The 18,034-nt window shown below is 38.4% G+C and overlaps 1 protein-coding gene and 1 long non-coding RNA gene across 2 annotated transcripts in view; one reads left to right on the top strand and one right to left on the bottom strand.

Moving 5' to 3' along the window:
• The window catches only part of KPNA1 (karyopherin subunit alpha 1), a 76,508-nt gene extending 65,925 nt beyond the window's left edge, over positions 1–10,583 (bottom strand). Inside the window, exon 1 of the mRNA XM_082394931.1 lies at positions 10,380–10,583. The gene's annotated coding sequence lies outside the window, so the exon portion shown is untranslated. The remainder of the gene's footprint in view (positions 1–10,379) is intronic.
• Positions 10,584–10,601: 18 nt separating this feature from the next.
• On the top strand, positions 10,602–14,161 carry LOC309630142. Its single transcript, XR_014245440.1, has 3 exons — positions 10,602–10,715; positions 11,229–11,365; positions 11,879–14,161. It is a non-coding gene; the product is annotated as an uncharacterized lncRNA (long non-coding RNA).
• Positions 14,162–18,034: the final 3,873 nt, after the last annotated feature.

Raw genomic sequence — 18,034 nt, forward strand, 5'->3', positions numbered from 1 at the left:
AAGATCAGCGGTTGCCAGGGGTTTAAGGGATGAATAGCAGAGCACAAAGGATTTTGGAGGCAGTGAAACTATTCTGTTGGACTATAATGGCCGATACATGTCAGTATACATTTGTCAAAACCCACAGAATGAATGTACAACTCCAAGAATGAACCCAAATGTAAACTATGGGCTTTGGGTGATAATGATGTGTCAGTGTTGGTTGGATTATAACAAATGTACCACTCTGGTGGAAATGTCAATGGTGGGGGCACTGGGTGTACAGGGGTAGGGAGTAGATGGGAACTCAGTAGTTTCCATTCAATTTTGCTGTGAACCTAAAATTGCTCTAATAAACAAAGTCAATATTTAAAAAAAAAAAATCAAAGATTTCTTCTCTGATATTCATAAATGAGACCGGGTTCCCCTCTTAGCAGGAGAAAGAGATTATATTTGCCAAGTGGGAGAGCTTTTTGAAAAACAGACGCCTCAACTGTCCTTCCAAAGAGTTTGATTAATACGTCTGAGGCAAACACGAGGTCTCTAGTGTTGTTTTTTCTTTTAAAGATTCCCAAGTGAATTCTGATATGCATCTGCATGCAACTGAAAATCACTATAGCAGAGCAAAAGTTTTATCGGAAAACAATGCAAAATACAGCTGAAATGTAGGCTTAAGTTGGATTGAAGAGAGCTTAGATAACAAATGAAATAAAATCTATAGAGGTTTATGATTTTAAAAAAACATGTAATAGTATGAGAAAATTATATTTATCCTAAACAAATATTTTTAGGATATTATCACCTAAGTGATTAATTGAAAAACTTAAGTTATTGTCAATAACTTTTCACTCTCTCAGGAAGCAGAAGCCTTTAAAATTAAAGCCATTATGCCCCATTTTCCTCTTGTTTTCTAGGGAAATAAAGCCAAAAAAGCAATAAAGTTAAAAACAAGATGCAATACTGGTGGTAAAATAGAAATGTACTCTACTCTTCCAAAATGAAATCTCCCAATTTCCCCTTCATGTCTATTTAGTTAAAATTATCAAATTTTGCTTACTATTCCATCCAGAATGATTTTATCTATTCCTATCTATTCACACTGCCACCAGTCTGATCCAGGTCCCTGTCATCCTACAGCTAGATAACTGCAACAGCTCTAACCACCCTTCCTTAACCTCAGTCTCTTTGCTCTTCAATTCATCCTTCACACAGCTCTCAGACTAATCTCAACACCTTTTTCACTATATAACTTCAATGCCTAAGGACCTAAAATGAGTTTTTAGCACTACTTAGATCAAATCTGAACTTCTTTGTCCTACAAGTTCCCTTCGCTTTGATACTCTTTCCATTCTTCATCAATCTATACCCAAAACACACTGAGTGTAGATCTTTTTATATTTTTATTATATTCAAGATGGTATATATATTCAGTGTGCTGAGTCAATCCAAGCAGTCAGTAAGCCCCTAACCATTGTGAATATTTAACATTCACAATATTCTTTGTGCAACACTATAAAATGTTAGTATACTTAATTCCATCATATAAATTGAGTATAATTTTATTAGAAAACATGATGTGTATTTAATATTAAAAAAACCAAAAACCACAAGAAAGTATGACTACAAAAAAAGCAAGTTACAGGTTTATAAATTTAAGCATAAATGAATTTTAAGTATAAAAAATTTTCAGTTCAGTTGTGAATATTTTTTGAACCTATTTTTTCATTAGAGAATGGAGAGGTGTGAGCCTGCACCCCAGAGTACATGCTCTCCCATTTGTAAATATTAATTACTCATCTACTGTTAACTTCTAGTCAAGTAGTAGTGGGTCCCTTTAAAATATTTTAATAAAAATTAGGAAAGAAAAAGGAAATTTAAAATATCCTACCCATTTCTTCCCAGTAAAATTATTAGAGTACCTTTATTATAGTGACAACATTCTTGCGTTCAATGGAGGCAAGGTTTGAAAAACCCTGCAATAAGCCTCCTCTGTGAGAAGTCAACGCTACAGATATGATTCGTAGGTGCTCACCTCTGATTACATCTCATAGCTCTAACTCCATTAACCTAATAGAAATCCCTACTTTCTTTCATGTCCCAGCTTCAGACCTTCTTCCACTGAGACGTTTACTATAACCTTTGACCCTGAATTCTGACCTCACCTTCCAGTATCTACGGGTTCCCAACATGCAAGGTTCCCCAGAGACATTCTCAATATCCAAACATTTAAAGGAAAATATTTACCAAAGATTTGGGGAATTCACACCCCAAGATTCAGTAATTCCACTTTTGGAATGTACACTAAGGCAATAAAATCAGCAGCATGTAGAAGAATATTCACAGCAGCATGACTGTTACAACGAAAACTGTAAACCTAAGAATTCCAAAACGGGGGCTTGGCTATGGGACATAATCATAACATACTGCGAATTAAGAAAAACAGAACATTAACACATGAAAAATCGGGGTGGTAGGAACAAAACCCCAATTTATACTATTCTCTATACTTTTAAAAATATTTTATAACTTAGAATACAAAAATCTTAAGTGGAAATTAACATTCTTCTTTATCTTCCAAATTTTCTACAGTAAGCAATATACTACTTATAAAATGAGAAAAACTTTCAAAAAGTAAAGCTGGAAGCATATATTATATTTACTACAATGAGACTTCCCAGCCTAACTAAAACCTTAAATTTCTTTACTTTTGGCTAGAATTTTATCAACTCAACATGCTGTTATTTCATCAAAGTTCTAATTGAATACTTCAGGTCTTTATGAAAGGGAAAAACTACTTCCCCCTTATAGCTGGATATTTTTAGAGAGAAATCTTTCCCCAAAAATGGCATAAAGGACTCCTTCATGGGGAAAAAAAAAAAGCGCAAACTTGCCTTTATCCAATTCATATTCATTACTGAATCTAATATATCTATTACGTGTACACTTATAAAGGTTTTAATGTTTTACATTAAGATTTAGCACCTACAGGATGTATGTGCTTTCCTCCCAAAACATATTAACAACTTAAAGCTCAGAAATTTAATTTTAATCTTCAATACTAAACAAAGTACTGAGCAACACTCAAATGCCACGGAAAGAATGAACAGACCAGAAATAAAGAGTTCACGTGAAGAAATAAAATGATGGATTTGGTAGATAAAAATCCATACCAAAATTATAACTTTTTTAAAAAAAGGATGAACTACAAAGATAGAACACAAAAGGAGAGAATCAGAGGTGATAGATGAGATGTGAAAAACTTTTTAGAAGCCTTAAAACAGATGGCCCTGGGACTTCCCTGGTGGTCCAGTGGTTAAGAATCCATCTTGCAATGCAGGGAACACGGGTTCGATCCCTGGTCAGGGCACTAAGATCCCACATGCCGCAGGGAAACTAAGCCCGCATGCCACAACTACTGAGCCCGTGCCTTCTGGAGCCCGCTCGCTGCAAGGAAAGATCCCGCATGCTGCAACGAAGATCCCATGTGCCGCAACTAAGACCCAACGTAGCCAAATAAATAAATTTTTAAAAAAGATGATCTAATGATATTTTAGGAGTGAAGTGGAGAACTCTGAAGCCTAAGCACCTGTAAAGAAGCTGATTCACACTGCCCACAAGCAGGAGGCTTCATAGACAGGAGCACCCCCCCCCACCCCACCCCACTCCAGGCATCTCTGAATGTAGAGTGAGGAACAGGACTAAAAACTAGAAGATTAGTTGAAAGTCTACAAAACAGTCATCACATTCAGACTTCCTCCTCCATTGTGCACAGCCAGGCAACAGTCCATCCCCAAGCCCCTATGGATGTTGAGAGCATTACTCTGAAGAAACTAAACTAGAAAGACTCTAAAATGAGGGACTCCAGTGTAGGTGATGTGCTATACAAAAGACAGGATTACATGAACACAATTAACAGTGAGAACGCCAGCTTCTTTTCTAAGATGAGTTCTCAGAACATGGCATCCAGGTGTATATCCTCCAGGCAAGACTGGAGGCTCTCTTTTACTTTTTTTTTTTTAATTTTATTGAAGCATAGTTGATTTACAATGTTGTTAGTTGGAGGCTCTCTTTCTCAAGGAAATTGACAAGCCCAAGAGAAAAGAACTATGAGGGTTCCCTCCCCCCATAAATGGCCACCAGATACCCTGTCCACCCTTTTAACAAGCCACACCTATAGTTTCCAATTCAGTTTTTAGCACTTCACTCTTAAATAGGAGTGGACAACCGTAAGTTTACCAGACATCCAGGGAAAGCCTCTACAGAGAAAGACTGCAATGGAAACAAAGGAACTTTGAAGAAACAGAGCAATGAGGGGGTACAAAACTTTAAAAAAAAAAAAAAAAAACTATCATTAATACTGTCCTCAACAGGACTATAGTGTCCATAAAATAATATATAGATATCATAAGAATGAACTCTAAGAAATTAAAATATGGATAGGAATTAAAAATTCAATAGAAGGGCTGTAAGATAACATTAAAGAAATCTCTCAGGAAACAGAACAAAAAGACTAAGTGATGGAAAACAGGAAGGAAAAGAAAATTAAAAGAACCACCTAAGAATTCTAATACCCAAATAATACAAATTCCAAGAAAGACAAAAAAATCAAATGAAAAAGAGATTATCAAAGAAACAATGCATTAAATTTAGAGTATTCATTCAATGAAAGACACCATGGACAAAACTAACAGAAAGATGACAGGCCTATAAAAGATATTTTCCAATCCTAAAACCAACAGACCTCCACAAGGAACTCCTGCAAACCAAAAAAAAAGACAGGAGGAGTTCCCTGGTGGCCTAGTGGTTAGGATTCCGGGCTTTCACTGTTGTGGCCTGGGTTCAATCCCTGGTCAGGGAACTGAGATCCCACAAGCTGCGCAGCACAGCACGGCCAAAACAAACAAACAAACAAAAAAAGACAGGGACCGGAAAGGAAAGATAGACAAAGGACAAAACAGACAATTAACAAAAGGGAAAACCTGAATGGATACAAGAGACGCTCGAATTCATTAATTATCAGAGAATGTAAATTAAAACAATGAGATACCACTTTATACCCGACTGGCAAAAATTAAAAAGTTGGATAAAACCAAGTACTGTCAAAGATGTGGGCAAACAAGAAAACTCCTCACTGCTAGCAGGCACATAAACTAGTTCTCCTTTTCTATGACCCAGGAATCCCACTCCCGGGCATACATCCCAGAGAACTTCTCACACAGGTCCACAAGGACGTACAAGTAAGAGTATATTTACCACAGTGTACTTGTGATGCCAGAGAGGCAACTCAGGTGTCAGTGATTAGGGAATAAAAAGTAAAATGTGGTAGATGCACATTATGGAATTCTACATTATACACAACTATACGTACACACAACGAAACAGAAAGGTCTCCAAACAATGCTGAGTAAAAAGAGTAAGAAACAGAACAAGGTCTATAACACAATATATAAACTAAATACACAAAACGCACTACATATTTCACAATGATTCACATATAATCAAGGAATGTATCAGCCACAATGCAGTGGGTGCCTACTAGAAAGGGTAATGGAAGTAGGGCTCAGAAATGAAAGAGAAAAATTTAAAGGACCCTGTATAGTTTGATGATAGTGTCAAGAACTGGGAAGCATAATTAACTCTAAAACTCTTTTTACCTAAGGCCCCAATAATAATAATAATTAATAAATAAATTTCCCAAAATTATAGGACACAAATCCCCAGCTTGTAAGGGTCCATCGAGTGCCCTTAAATGAAAAAAAAACAAACAAACAATCAAATCTAGGGACATTATGGAATTTCAGGGGTTAAAAATAATACCCTAAAAGCTTCTGGAGATTGGAGAAAAGACAGGGAAGGTCACATACAAATGAAGAATGAGAACGCCTTTGGACTTCAACAGCAACATTAGAACGCAGAAAACAATGGAGCTATGACTTCCAAACTTTTTAAGCCTAGGTTTTTATAGCCAGCCAGATTACTGATGAAATGTTAAGGTAGAATATAGATTTTTTTCAATCATGCAAGATCACAGAAAGTTTTCGCTTCCCAGGTACCCTTTCTCTGTAAGTTAAGAAAATACGGGAAACAGGAGATCCAATACAGGAGAAGGGCAAAGAGAATTTTAAGGGCGACATAAAGAAAAGTTCCAGGATAACAGCTGTGAAGTAGACCTAGAAAGTAACCAGTCCAGATTGCATTAAAAGGACAAAAGGTTCCAGGACAGCTATCTCATGGAAATGGAAGTGGGGAAAAAAAAGTATTACTCCTGGAAAAACAAAAAATTGGTTAAGAGAAGAAATGATATCATAATATACTACATGGTTCAGCTATAAACATTTACATAGTTATAACTGAACGTTGATTTAATAAACACCTGTGATAACTATATTAAAAGGATGGGAGAGGCAGTGTGTAAATGTGGAGGAAAGTCAATAGATAATGTCTAAAACTGCTGTATCAAGAAATAGCAATAGAAGCAAGTTATTTATAAATATGAAAGAGGAAACAGCTAAAAGAAAGAAATTGGTGGCCTCTAAAGTGCAGAGGCTAGGACAGGGGACAGTTGTTTTCAGAGAATATTCTAATTTAAAAATTGTATTTTTTAATGGCAGTAAAGCAAGGAACTCCAATAGCCCTTCAGCTTTTAGTAAATTAGATCTTCACAATGTCATTTCATGATGTTAAACAAACTGCATCTAGTTTGTTCTGCTGGAGACTGCACTGCAAACCAAGACAAAAATCAAGCTTTAATGATTGATGTGAACATAGTACAAATAGCCGTGATTGAATACCAGCTCCACCACTTATTCTGTGAAGCAAGGCAAGTTACCTAACCATCCTGTACGTGTAGCCACTTTCTCAAAGTGGTTTTGCAACGGTAATTAAGTGAAAACACCTGATGCAGTGCTTGAGCCATCAATAGATGTTAGTACTTTTTGCTTGTCTTTCTGCTCCCTAGCTAAAAACCCCCATTTTGACCCCAAGCTGCCTTGCTGGTCACAGAATACGGAGACTCATGGGCAACTCAGCACATATCCCTCCTCATGCTGAAAAATCAATCATGATGAGTAAGCAGACTTATCTTTGTATATGAAGAGCAGCATTATTCTTGTTATGTGAAGGAGATTATCCCCATTATCCACATTTTGGATTACTGCCTGCTTTCAAGAACTGTCCCAATTAGTCTACTACACTAGATCAGAACCATTTTGTCACTAAGGTCTGTCGTGTAGGGTCGTTATCATCTTTAAAAACAAACAAACAAAAAACTGTACGTTCCACGAGTCTTCATCCCTGCTATTCCACTGCAAGGACTTAAAATTTCCTAATGAAGGTCCTGTCTGGTCCCTCACTGTCCTGGGGCCACCTCCTGCTCACTGCAGCAAAAACAGAGGCAAATCAGCCCCAATCAGCTAATTGAATTGTTTACCATTTCCAATGTTTTCTTCCATTATTATGGCTGAATTCAGAATACCTTGCAAAGTACAGAAACCTTAAAACAAAGAGATTAACAGGGAATTATCTTTATCATCACTATGTCAGTCACCTTTACTTGCATGGCCAAAAGTCTTAGTTGATTTTATACAAAGCATACATACTTCTAAAAACAATCTGACAAGACTTAAAAACACTAAATCATAAATCATCAAGACTTTACCATTAATTCAACAAACACTATGCTAAAATACTGGAGATAAAAATAATATATAATCCCTACTTTCAAACGAGAGGGAAAAGGTAAAGACAAAATCAAGAGCAACGGAGAATAAACAGTCCAGGAAACAACTGAGAGCAGCAATTCCAGACTACCTGGTATAGTTTATAACAGTTGAGGCTAAGGAAAATTATGAAAACTATGAAAGCTGAACACAGCTCTGAGCCTCCTGATAGCCAAAGTACAAAGAGAAACAGGATAGCTTACAAATACAAATGATCTAATAAAAGCAGTCATTTGTTTAAATTAAAAAAAAAAAAAGCAAAGGAAGAAAAAAAGGCCTATCACTGAGGTGTTAAAAGAATTTGTAAGGTTTCTACTTTATAAGGATCAGTAAATAAATTAGAAACGGTGTCTTAGATAGCAATGAAGAGTTCTTTCATGTTGCCTTTTTTCATGTTCCAATCCTAGATAAAAGTCAAGGTACAAAATATTATTAATTCATAGTTCTGTGAAGAAACTTCTATGAGGATCTAAAGTAACATAATGCAAGTACACTGACTTCAGGTGAAGTGTTAATTTCTATCATTCAGCTTAGTCTAAGTTTTTATAAATGTATGTTTTGTTTCCCTACTAGACTGTAAACTCCTCAAGGCTTATGTTGTCTGATTCCATTTGAACTTCCTTTGCTATTTAGTACAGTTTCTGCTCAATTATGACTGATAAAATGTCATGCAGTCAGTATTTTTACTCATTATTTGTTAGTCTTCCCTGCAACACTATAAATTCCATGACACAAGAACAGTGTCTTCTAGGGGCAGGACAGGAATAAAGATGCAGATGTAGAGAATGGACTTGAGGACACGGGGAGGGGGAAGGGTAAGCTGGGATGAAGTGAGAGAGTGGCATGGACATATAGACACTACCAAATGTAAAACCCATAGCTAGTGGGAAGCAGCTGCATAGCACAGGGAGATCAGCTCGGTGCTTTGTGTCCACCTAGAGGGGTGGGATAGGGAGGGTGGGAGAGAGACGCAAGAGGGAGGAGATGTGGGGATATATGTATACATATAGCTGATTCACTTTGTTATACAGCAGAAACTAACACACCATTGTAAAGCAATTATATTCCAATAAAGATGTTTAAAAAAAAAAGAACAGTGTCTTGATCATGTCTACATCCCCAGTCTCAGGGCCTATGAACACTCCAAGTATTCGCTGAATTAATGGACCAAATAAAGTAAACGCAACCAAGAAGTATGAAAGGAGAGGAGAAATAATTCCTAAATTAGCAGTGATTCTGGTTCTAAGGCTGGTTCTAACAAGAGCTGGAACACCTTAGATAAGTTACCTAACTTCTCTGACCCTCGAAGCTTTAATCTGTAGGAAAGGAAAAAATATACTTCAGAGTTACTGTAAGCATTAACGTTTCACTGTACAAAAAGTATCTAGCACAATATCTGGAAAGGAGCTTAATAAATGTTAATTCCTTTACCTTTCCTCATGTTCTCCACCTTAAAATCCGATATTACACATAAAAGTGCCTTCCAAGAATAAATTATTTCAGTAAAAGTACAATAGAGTTCATTCTCCCTTTGCTTTGAAAAGTTAAAATTTCATCTCTTCAATCTTTAAAATGGAGGGGGACTAGCTTGTGAATTACTTTCAAAATATCACAAACGCAAGAACAAGTTAAGAAAAAAATCAATGTCAAGAATGAGCCTTGAAGCAACGTGGGGGGGCGGCGGGGCGGGGAATAACTTACTCAACTACTGCGAATAGGGGTTTTTAAGAAAGTGCTCACTAAAGGAAAAAAGGCTTGAAAAAGGTAGAAACGTTATTTAATAGTATGTTTTAGAAAAAAAAATACTTCCCAACTGTTTATTCTGAATTTAAACCTTAAAAATCAATTATTTTGACATCGTGAGCTTAAAAGTGGAACATTAAATATACTTCCATTCAAACCTAAGACATTCCTTCATGACGACTTCCCAGACTCCAGTCATCCTTCAGTTTCATCCTCCCATTTTGAGCTTAATCGAATACCTCGCCGCTTCCCTCGCATCACCACTGACACACGCTGTGTGCAGATGAAGTTCTGTCATTCCTATAATTACCACACCCCTGTCAGACGCTTCAGGCCCATGTTGTTATGACATCTGTAAACTGCAGTCCTCCGTCTGTCTCCACCCGCACCGCCCCCCCAACCGCGCTTCCAAACCACCGGCTCCGGCTCGGGCTGTAACTTATGAATTCCCGAGACGGTCCCCTCCGGCCTCGGTTAGGATTTTTACACGCCCCCTACCCCTTGCTCTTTCCTGCCTCAGTCGCCGCACTCTGCGCGGCCCACCCACACCCCCGGCTCGCTCGCGCCGGGCCGCGGCGCTGGCTCCGCACTCCCTCCTCTCCGCCCCGCTGCCTCGGCGCCCCGCAGTCCCCGACGCTGCTTCCAGCCCCGCTGCCGCGCCGCCCCGCCCCGCCTCGCCTCGCCTCCACCGGCGTTCCCGATGGCGAACCAGTGCTCCCCACCCCCACCCCCACCCTCCTCTCCGCCGGCCGCGCGGCCGTTGGGACTGCCTGGCCCATGACGCACGGACGCGCAGCGAGCGCCCAGGCCCCGGAACCCGAGCTCGAGCACGGCCGGCGGCCCGCCCTCACCGCGGGGCCTCCCCCGCACACAACCGGATCCACCGGATCCCCCGGCGGGAGGGGGAGGGGCCGGGGGCCGCCGGGGCCCCGCACTCACCAAGCTCAAGGCAGCCGATCCCGGTGCCACTGCTGGGGTGAGCCTCTGGCTCGCTCGCTCGCCTGCCGTGCCTCTCCCGCACACAACCTCGAAGACCCAGCTCGCGCCTCGGCGGTGCTCACCAGGCCTCGCCCGCCGACACCGCCGCGCACCCAGCACAGCGAGACCCAGCTCAGCCGGCGTTCGCAGTACGCCTGCGCGCGGGGGCCGGCCCGCGCGCCTGCGCGCGCCTCTCCACCACCCTGCTGCAGAGGCTGCCGGGAGATGTAGTCTTCCAACCGTCCTTCTCGCGAAGCGCTAACGGTTAGCCGGGAACCAGTGAAGAGTCTGGAGTCGGTAAGGAGGTCCGGTTGACAAGGTTCGCAGTTAGTGGCAAAGGTTAGAGAGTCATGCTGGAGTGACAATGAAACGGTACTTCTTAGGCTGAATTGAAAAGTTATGTCTACAAACTTGTCTTCGAAGCTCTTCCAGGGCGGATCGATCCTTGCTCACCTCTGTCTATAGCCTCTGACAGGGTTGTTACCTAATACACGTTTACTGAATAAATAATGGAATGAATGAAGCTTGAGGGATTACTAAAAAAGAGTTATAAGTCACCGCTTCATGTCTAAGGCATTCACATGCAGCATGTTTGAGAAACTTCTGGGTATTTCCTTTTTTAGTTCTCTCCCGTCCCCTTTGCCTGATAATGTATATAAGCAGTATCAAAAATCATTAAGAAATTAAATGAAACACAAATGCTTGCTTTACTCTCAATAAATGCTCTCAAACGAAAATTTGGGACAAATAGTTGTTACTGTTAAATCTGATGGAATTCTCTTTGAGCTTAATCGAATTCTTTTTGAGCAGTGGCTTCAAAAGAAGAAAGACTGAAGCCAGACAAGCAGAGGTCACAGAATACAATGGCTCACATGCGACCAGGTTTATCAAATCAATCTAAACACCCACGGAGAAGCAAGGTGAAAGAAATGGGGTAGCTCTATAACGTAAGTGTGGGAGAGAGGACCTCACTGCCTGAATCCTAGGCTATGCGATGTTCATTTGTTCTGGATCTCTTTCTGCCACGTCAGTATTCCCCACTAACGGTGCGTTTTCTAGGATGAGCTGAGTTTGAGCAAGGGCACTGGGGAAAGGGAATGTGTTCTAAGGGAGAGACTTGGAGGCAAGTGTGCGTGACCGCAGCTAAGCTGAGGACAGATCACTTTATTCCAATCAGGAGCTAATATTATTCAGAGCTGGACTTTAGTGTTTGTGAAAACTAATTTCTTTCCAGTTCACCCTTACTCCTAGTTAGGGTATCCCGTGAGGGTCTGGAACAAAAGTCTTGGGTATTTACTAGGGCCTCTCTTCCTTGACCCAACCTCTTCAGCCCCATGAGACAGTCAAAAGCTCTACTCAGTTTTTCAGCCACTGCTTTCAGAATTAGCAATCACTTCAAGTGGAAAAGTAACAGCAAACATCAGGCTCACCTCTCACGGGTTCCCTTTCTTTTCTTCCAGATCTTGGACCCACAGAGTCTCACTGCTGTGTTAGCTCTTCAATGACTTAATGTTTTCTATATTTTGTCCGGCTATTCTCTGTGGTGGGAGGATTTGTTCAAGACAACAACAGTAGCTCATTGCTGAAGCAGAATTCCTATATATGTGTTACTTTTACAAAAATGTTATCATACCATACATGGTGTTTTGTTAGCTAATGTCTCTCTGACTATATCTTTTTGTATTAAATTTTTTTTTAATTTTAAATTATAGAACAGTAGTTTTGCTATTACAAACAACACTGCTGTGAATGTTCTTGTACGTATCTTTGTGTGTACAGGGAAACTGCTAGATCCTAAGACATTGCATCTTTAACCTTACAAGATGTGATAGGCAGAATTCTCAGATGGCCCCCATGATCTTTGCCCCTTGCTGTTACCCTGTATAATCCCTACCCCTTGAGTGTGGGTGGGAGCTTTGACTTACTTCTGGCCAATAGAATATGGCAAGGATGATTACATTTCACTATAAGTCTCTGTCTTAGCAGACCGGAGCTAGACACTCTCCTGCTGGCCTTGAAGAAGCGAGCTTTCATGTTGAGAACTGCCTATGGAGAGGGCCACGTGGCAGGGAACTGCAGATGGTTTCTAGCACCTGGGTGCAGCCTCCAACTGACAGCCAGTAAGAAGCCAGGGCCCTCAGCCCTACAACCACAAGGAAATGAATTCTGCCAACAACCTGAGACGGCTTGGAAGTGGATTCTTCCCCAGGCAAGCCTCCAGATGAGAAGACAACGTGACTTACACCTTGTTTGCAGCTTTGTGAGACCCTGAGCAGAGGAACCAGCTCAGCTGTGCCCGTAATCCTGGCCCACAGAAACTGTGAGATAATAACTGTGTTTTAAGACACTAGGTTTCTGGTAGTTTGTTCCACAGCGATGGAAAAGTAATATACTAGATATTGCCAGATTATTTCACAAAGTGGTTGTGCCAGCTTATGCTCCACAAGCAGCTGATAAGGTTTTCTTTTATAAACAACCTTGCTAACATTTGGAAATGTCTTTTTCATTTTTGCCAAATGGATGGGTGTGAAAATACATAATAATTAGACACATATATTAACATAAAAACACGAAAAATAAGTTTTTACTTGCAATGATGTATTCCCTTGTATTTTTTTCTGTTGCATAAATGCTATTACTTAAAATAGCAATAGGACTCATTAAAAGTGGCAACTAATAATAATTAATAGAAGGACTAATTAAGAAAATAATTTGTGAGAAAAATACAACCTTTTATAGCATAATATATATATATATTTAAACATCTTTATTGGAGTATAATTGCTTTACAATGGTGTGTTAGTTTCTGTGTATAACAAAGTGAATCAGCTATACATATACATACATCCCCATATCTCCTCCCTCTTGCGTCTCCCTCCCACCCTCCCTATCCCACCCCTCTAGGTGGTCACAAAGCACCGAGCTGATCTCCCTGTGCTATACAGCATAATATTTTTATGTTTCTTTCTGTCCTCTGGTTCAGCAACTTATTTTAACTCTTTCTTAAACTCTTTATCACATATTCAAATTTTGTAGGCTATATTATTCTATATTCTATATGTATATTAAGATACATAAATTAGGAATTTTATGAAGGAGAGTATAAATACAGTAGAACTAGTTAAACAGATATTACTCCTATTACAGTTTTAAAAAATGATGTGTTTCTGTCCCATGATACAGTGGGATATTTTTTATTCTTTTTGTTTCCTTTTTCATCAATATTTCTCTGAACTGCCTGGAGCCTTTAGGACATCTTTTCTTTTATGTAATGGTAAAACCAAATACAACCAAATATAAAATTAGTTTTGACTTGCAGCTCTGTTCCTCAGCCTGCATTGCACTGATTCTTGTTGTTGGCACAGATGACATCAAGCTAAACATTCCCTCAACAAAAGTGTTTGAGCATCGAATAGTTAGGATTTTAATTACTAGTGCAGCAGGTTTTTAAACTTGTAGGAATTTGTTTCTGGTTCTCCAGAATGTCCACCCATTTTGTATCTACAGACTTGCTTTGGTAAACCAACTGTTTGTCAATCAGGTCCTTTGCATATATAAATTAACCATTTCTGTATCTAAAATGCCCATTGTTTTTAAAACATTCTGAAGCACATTGTATGTTATCATAAGTTAAACCTCTCTTCCCCAGCAAAAATGGTTTTAAAGCATAGAGGTAATTTGAACTTGTGAAATTGAAGTTAGATTCCAAATAAATTTACAGTTTTAGTGAAGAAATTCAGAAAGTCCTGTTTAATTTGGTTACTTTTTTCTAGGGACATTTTTTTTTAAGTTCTGAAACAGTCTTATTTCCAAAAATTAGTCTTTTTTTTTCTGTTTGAAGTTTTTGTCGCAACCTGCATATAACATTGAATAATTGAGATTCAGATGGTTCATCCTTTTCTAGACTTCTTACGACCTCTTCAAGGATTATCAGACAGTTTTGGAGAACCAGCATGTTTATTTCTGTTTCACTGTAATTCTTCTCTCCGTTCTCATCCTCAATGTATTTCCAAATTGGAGCAGGACATTCTTCTTGTTCCACACTTTGAAAATATGATTTTATGGCAGGCTGACATTATAACGTCTTTTCTATGGCTGGCAACAATGATTGCCATCTTGTAGGTACATGTTTAAGGAAGCTGTCTCCTGCCATTTCTATAGTCAAAAATGTCGTTAAATGCTTCCGCACATTTTGAGGAAACTGAAATGCCCAAACACTTTCATTATGAAAACTTCTGTATCGCAGGTAAGCAAACCACACCCCTCTTTAAACAGTGTTCTGTATAAGATGTTTAGCCGATGAGATCGTTTCATTTTCTTTGATAAGAAGTTTAGAGAGTGAATAGAATTTGTCAAAATTAACATTTGCCCTGAAAGCAAATAAATAAGCCAAGTCTACTTTGTCTTTGGACAGATATAACACACTTTGTTTTATGTGTTTGTGGTTTCATTAAAATCTTAGACATCAAGAAGTCAATTTGAAACTCCATTTTTCAAGTCAAATTGCCTTAAGAGCTAGGGGAGACATTTTCTGAATCAGGAAATAAAACCTTACTCCGTTCGGTAGAGCAATGAAAGGCACGATACAATAATGCATATTGATTCATGTGATACGCCCAAGATAATTCAGCAGCCACTATTTTCAACTGAGCATTGGTGTCTTTGGGAGAAATTAAACAAACTTTTGATTGATTTTGAAGTACTCGTCTGTCTCATCCTGGACTTGTAAATTTCAGTCTCCATATGTGCTTTTACGTCCCCTTCTCCACCATACCCATCTCAAACTCTTTTCTGCATATTGCACAGTATGCTCTGTTTTTGTTATTTACCTTCATAATCAGTTACATTGTCCTTCCATATGTAATTAATATTACACAGTCGTTGAGCTTTCTTTCAGTGATGTCATCATGCTGTTGCTGGTATTATAATCACTCTCTTATAAAACATGATCATCACACTCATAATGTTAAAATATTTAACTTGTATGAGGCACAATGGTTAGTCCATAGGCAAAGCCAAAGATGTATTGCTAATGTTTATGATTACAATGCACTTAAACTGCACACTTTGGTCGCATCCCTCAGAATGATGCAACAATGGATGATCATTACCGTGAACTGCAAATCATGGTTACCAATATCAGTGAACAGGGGAAAAAAAAACAATGACAGAGACTATAGAAGTCGAATAATCTGTGCTGTATCCATTTGACACAATAAGCAGTGTTGCTTTCAGCCTCTATTTTTGGGGATGTATGGTTTTGTACTTTTCCCCCAACTTCCCACACCCATCATAAAAGATCAGGATTTTTTTGTGTGTCCTGGGAGGTTTCCCAGGATGTAGGAATTTCAGTGCTAAAACCCAGAAGGTCAGGCAAATCAGAACAGTTTGTCCCTCTTTCCCACCTGTACTAGGCCAAATGTATTCCTTTCATCTGGGCAGTACACCCATTCCCCTACCTGCTGTGAGTGCTGGCTGATAACTTTCAGCTGCCCCCTTCTCTGAAGAATTGCAGGGCTAACAGGAGCCAGCTTGCTAGAAGGCTCCCACTCCTTTCCCCAAGGACAAACCTCAGCCAATAACTGACATCAGAGTAAAAAAAGGCCAACCATTGCTACAGTGTGCGACTTACTCTAATGGTACTATATGTGCTCTGGAGCCTCCCCATGTAATCAGACTGAAGCTAGTCTTCAACTGAGACAGCACTCTTACTAGCTTTTCCCCCTGCCTTAGACTGTCTCCTTTATTCCCACATTCCTGAGAGCACTCTCCCAATAAGTCACTTGAACAAGAATCCCCATCTAGGCTCTGCATCTAGGGAACCCTCCCTAGGCCATGATCCTAATGTGCTGTTTTCCATTTCCTTAATCAGTTGTCCAAGACCACTTACTGAGGTTGGTCCATTGTTTTCCCAGTGATCTGCGATTTTACCTCTCTCATTCATATATATATACACACTCAGGGCTCCACATTGAGAAGAGTATGCATATAGTCACATGATACTCAGAAAATAAAAACAACCAGTGAGCAAAAATGCAAGAAACAAATAGTTTAGACTTGAACATGGAAACTTGAATAAGAAATCAATTGTATTCTTTATCACATAAATTCTGATTTCTAAATGGTACTTAGCTTCTAATTGCAAATATTTACTGAAAATATTTTAATGCATCATGAAAGTATTGACACCGTAAAACCTGCAGTGTGAAAAAGTGCATCATAAATTTGCAGAATTTTTTATATATTTATAAAATTTATATAGTATATATAAATTTGAGAGATATATATCGCGACTATACAAATATATAAATGTACTATATAAATTTATGTATTTTGGGGGGTATTCAATACATATATATTTGATATATATATTCGCGATACATATATTCTCAAGTTTCCATATAGGCACAGGTCTGTTTTAGAGCTTTCTATTTAGTTGGTCTGTTTGTCTATCCCTACCCCAATAACACATCTTAATTACTGTAATTGTATAATAAGTCATAACATGTTGTAGGTCAAGTCACCTCCACTTTGTTTTTCTTCTTTAAATTGCTTTGTTCTTCTTGGGCCTTTTTGTTTGATATGTTTTATAATTACTCCATCAGTTTCTATGAAGAAAATCTCCTCTGATTTTGATTGAAACTATATTGAATTGATAAGATTAATTTTTGGAGAACAGACATTGCTAGTATATTGTCTTCCTCTCAGTGAGGATATAGTATATCTCTCCAGTATTTAGGTCTTCTCTAATGCCTTTCAATGATGTTTTGTAATTTTTTCCGGGAAGTTTTTGTACATCTTTTGTTAAATTTAATTCTAGTTACCTTATTTTTTTGCTGTTGTTATTATATTGGTTAAAAAAAAAAAAGCCTTTACATTTATTGTTTTTCATGCATAGAAATGAAATTGATTTATATAAATTTCTATTTAGAATCTTGCAGAGTGCTTTTACTAATTCTAATAATTTGTCTCCAGATTTTCTTGGATTTTCTATAGACAATCATATTTTCTGTGATTTAATGACATTTTTGTATCTCCATTTTTTATGTTTTTTGTTTGTTCTTTAATGTGTTTGACAGGAGCTCTAATACACTGCTGAAGGTGTGGTGATGGGAAGCATCCAGTGTCTCATTCCTGATTTTGTAGGGAATCACTCTAATGTTTTACCATGAAATACGATCCTTGCTCTAGGTTTTTGGTAGATATCCTTTTATGAATTCTTTACCAAATGATTTCTCTATATATATTGAAATGAGCATACCCTTTAATATATTTATATGGTAAGTTACATTTTAGGTTTTCTAAAGTTAAACTATCTTTGCATTTCTGAGATAAACCCAACTTGACCATGATTTATTTATACAGAGCTGAATTACATTTATTAATACTTTGATTAGAATTTGTGCATCTATTAACATAAATGAATCAGTCTGTACTTTTCCTATCTTGTACTGTTGTCTATTTTTGGTATCAAAGTTAAACTAGCTCTGAAAAATTTGTTGGGGAGGGTTCCCTATTTCTGTTCTCCAGAAGATTTTATGTTTATAATTCCAGAAGATTGGAATTATCTGTTCTTTGAAGATTTGGGAGAACTCACTAGCTAAATCATCTTAACC

Source organism: Balaenoptera borealis, assembly GCF_965194805.1.
Source record: "Balaenoptera borealis genome assembly, chromosome: 5".
Lineage (NCBI taxonomy): Eukaryota > Metazoa > Chordata > Mammalia > Artiodactyla > Balaenopteridae > Balaenoptera > Balaenoptera borealis.